This window comes from Nomascus leucogenys, chromosome 1a (genome assembly GCF_006542625.1).
Source record: "Nomascus leucogenys isolate Asia chromosome 1a, Asia_NLE_v1, whole genome shotgun sequence".
Classification (NCBI taxonomy): Eukaryota; Metazoa; Chordata; class Mammalia; order Primates; family Hylobatidae; genus Nomascus; species Nomascus leucogenys.
In genome coordinates this window covers 99,850,940-99,854,213 of record NC_044381.1, presented here as the reverse complement: position 1 = coordinate 99,854,213, position 3,274 = coordinate 99,850,940, and the positions used below count along the sequence as shown (strand labels likewise).

The 3,274-nt window shown below is 34.5% G+C and overlaps 1 pseudogene; it reads left to right on the top strand.

Annotated features, from left to right (window-relative positions):
* Positions 1–989: 989 nt before the first annotated feature.
* Positions 990–1,403, top strand: LOC100582705 (annotated as a pseudogene).
* Positions 1,404–3,274: the final 1,871 nt, after the last annotated feature.

Sequence of the window (3,274 nt, the reverse complement as noted above, 5' to 3'; positions counted from 1 at the left end):
CATAATAAAATAAATATAATTATTACCATTATCATTGGGGTCAGACCACAGATTTGGCCCTCTGAGTCCTCTGGCTCTTTGTCTAATCTTCAGGAACCTACAGGGCTATTTATTGACATAAGAACTAATCTCTCACTTTCTTTCCTTTCTCTTGACACTCTGTCAACAAACCAAATGATGTCCTTCATTTTGTTCATTTTATTCCCCTGATTTCCTGATCATGATCACCATGTCTACTTTATCTTGATATGTTTAATATAGGGAAAAATTATGTATTTATTCATATTACCATCTGATAAGAACAATACAGTAACAATACAAAGTAGGAAGATTAAGGGAAATTGTGTAGAATGATATAAGGGAGAGGACTGGTGAACAATAAAGACTGACAAAGATAATGCCATCTAGCAAAAACACAGGGAGATTGACAACACTGTTCTCATCCACATGGTCTTTTATGAAAAGAAAAAATAAGGAAAAGAAAAAACTTAAAAACACAAAAACAAAAAAGACGTTTAGGAAAAGCTAATTCTATTGACATGCTTTCTAAAGTTGTTCTCGTCTGTTCTTAAAAATTCTGCCCTAGAAGTTATTTCCCATTGGAAACAAATCTACCATATGACTTTTCTCTTAAAGACTTATTTTATAATTTCTTATTAACAGAAATAGCAGGAGAATAAGGCATTAGTACTATTTTCAATAAATCATTTTCTTATCAAATATAAAACATTTTCCACAAATATTTTCACTAAAATTTTACCTATCTAGCCTCCCATCCCATGACCTACCTCTGTCCCCTGCCCTCCTAGTTCCAACCCCAATCTGTTTAGGAAGGTGACTGTGTATGTCAGAGCAGGTGTGAGAGCAGACAATCCTTTCGCGCTGCTTGAATAATCAAGTTTTGGCCAGACCTTTAAACACATACTGAGATAGTGAGGAGCCAGATGAAAAGTACAGACTATGCCACAAAAATGGATTAACACAAACTTAGTGATTTGGCCTGTGACCTTCCAACTCAACGTTCTGCAGGCCCAGCTGGGGACGATATGTTTCATTGGCAAGACACAATTATGGAACCTAATAACAGCCCACATTAAGGCTGTGTGTTCCTTTTGAAAATTCACTTTCCTATAGACTATCCCTTCAAACCACATGAGGTTGCACTTAGAAAAAGAATTTATCAACCAAATATTAATAGTAATGATAGCATTTGTCTTAATATTCTAAGATTAAAGTCATCTTCTGCTTTAACTATTTCTAACATTCTCTTATTCATTTGTTCTCTACTATGCAATCCCAACCCAGATGACTTCTATGTGCCAGAGATTGCAGGGAACAATAAGACAAACAGAGATAGGTACAAAAGAATATCTCGAGAATGGACTTAGAAGTATGCCATGTGATGCTACCTTAAAGTCAAAATGAGGTGCATTGTAGCTTGAACATTAAAATATTGTTCAAATGTTTATAATTAACATTATACATACTAAATTATTGGTCTTTTTTACATACCTAACAAGCTCAAAACAGAATGTCTAATCAAAAGGAACTAAAGATTAATTTTGATTTTGCATAATTAAGTGGTCCTTTATCATTTCAAAGATGCTTCCTTAATTGCCTTATTTATTTTACACATGAAGTACAGAGGTAGAAAGAAACAGGGACACGTTACCTTGTTTCTCTGTTTTGCACTGCCAATTTATGGTAAGCTCAAATAAAAACTCAAGTCTTCTTACTGTCTCACAAAACTTGAATGCCAGTTGCAGTATGCAAATTATTCAACTCATTTTTCTTAGAATAGTTTATTCTCTGAAATTGGTCCAGTTTGTGAATATAGCCAGACCCTCAAATTGTTTTGGTACTAAAAAGCATGGACTTGGATTATTTAAATCGCTTTAAATTTTGGTCAGCTCACGGCTGCGTGCTTCCCTTTTATATACCAATGTTTGTGATGAGAATAATAATGAAAAATTCTGCTCCAAAATATCTAAATTGCCTCTAATATATTTGAAAAACCTTGAATTAATGAAAAAGTCTTTTTAAAAATATATTTCTAAGAGGAAATCCTGCTTTTCTTTCTAAGACATTGTTTGTTCCAAATGAGAAGAGTTTCTGCCAGGTTCTCTGCATGCTCACGGTACTATAAAGAAACCAGTCAAAATCTTCGTGAAATTGCTTTTTTACCAGTCAGTGAAAACCAACTCTGAAAAGGTCATTTTTATTTTGTTTTGTTTTGCTTATCAGGATTAATCTTTTTTATAATGTAACCTTCAGTCTATTTTGTCAATATAGCTATCGGAGATAGGAAAATATTATATTATTTTATTTTCTGGATTATAGGAGGAACTTGATTTATTTATTGAATAAATACCTGAAAGCTAGAGGAGGACAACTAATGAACAGTTGATTCAGGTGAAACATGACTTTTAGTGATTGGGAAGAGTCTTATGAGTTAGTTCCCCTATGTTAGCTCTAATGTCTTTTCTCCCTTCATCTTTCTCACTCTCCCTTCTTCTGTTATTCTGTTACTGTCTTTATTCCTTCCTTTCAAGCCATCTGTTATTGCAAGATTTCCAACCATAGAAGGCCCAGAGTCCCAGTTTATGGTTACCACTCACATTTCTCTTCAGCTGATTAGCCACCGCTCGTGACTTCAGTCAACATTATTCTTACTTTTTTTTTTAACTTTTATTTTAAGTTAAGGGGTACAGGTGCAAATTTGTTATAAGGTAAATTGTGTCACAGGGATTTGGTGTACAGATTACTTCATCCCCCAGATAATAAGCATAGTACTTGATAGGTAGTTTTATGATCCTCACCCTCATCTCACCCTCTACGCTCAAGTAGGTCCTGGTGTCTGCTGTTCCCTTCTTTGTGTCCATGTGTACCCAGCATTCAGCCCCCACTTATAAGTGAGACTATGCGATATTTTGTTTTCTGTCCCTGTGCTGCTTTGCCTAGGATAATGGTCTCCAGCTCCATCCATGTTGCTGCAAAGGATATGGTCTTGTTCTTTTTAATGTCTACATAGTATTCCATGGTGTATATGTACCACAATTTCCTTACTAGTCTACCGTTGATGGGTGTTTAGATTGATTCCATGTCTTTTCTACTGTGAATAGTGCTGTGATGAATATATGTATGCACGAGTCTTTATGGTAAAAAATTTGTATTTCTTTGGGTATGTACCCAAAAATGGGATTACTGGGTAAAATGATAATTCTGTTTTAAATTATTTGAGAAATCTTTAGACTGCTTCCAACTAATGAACTAA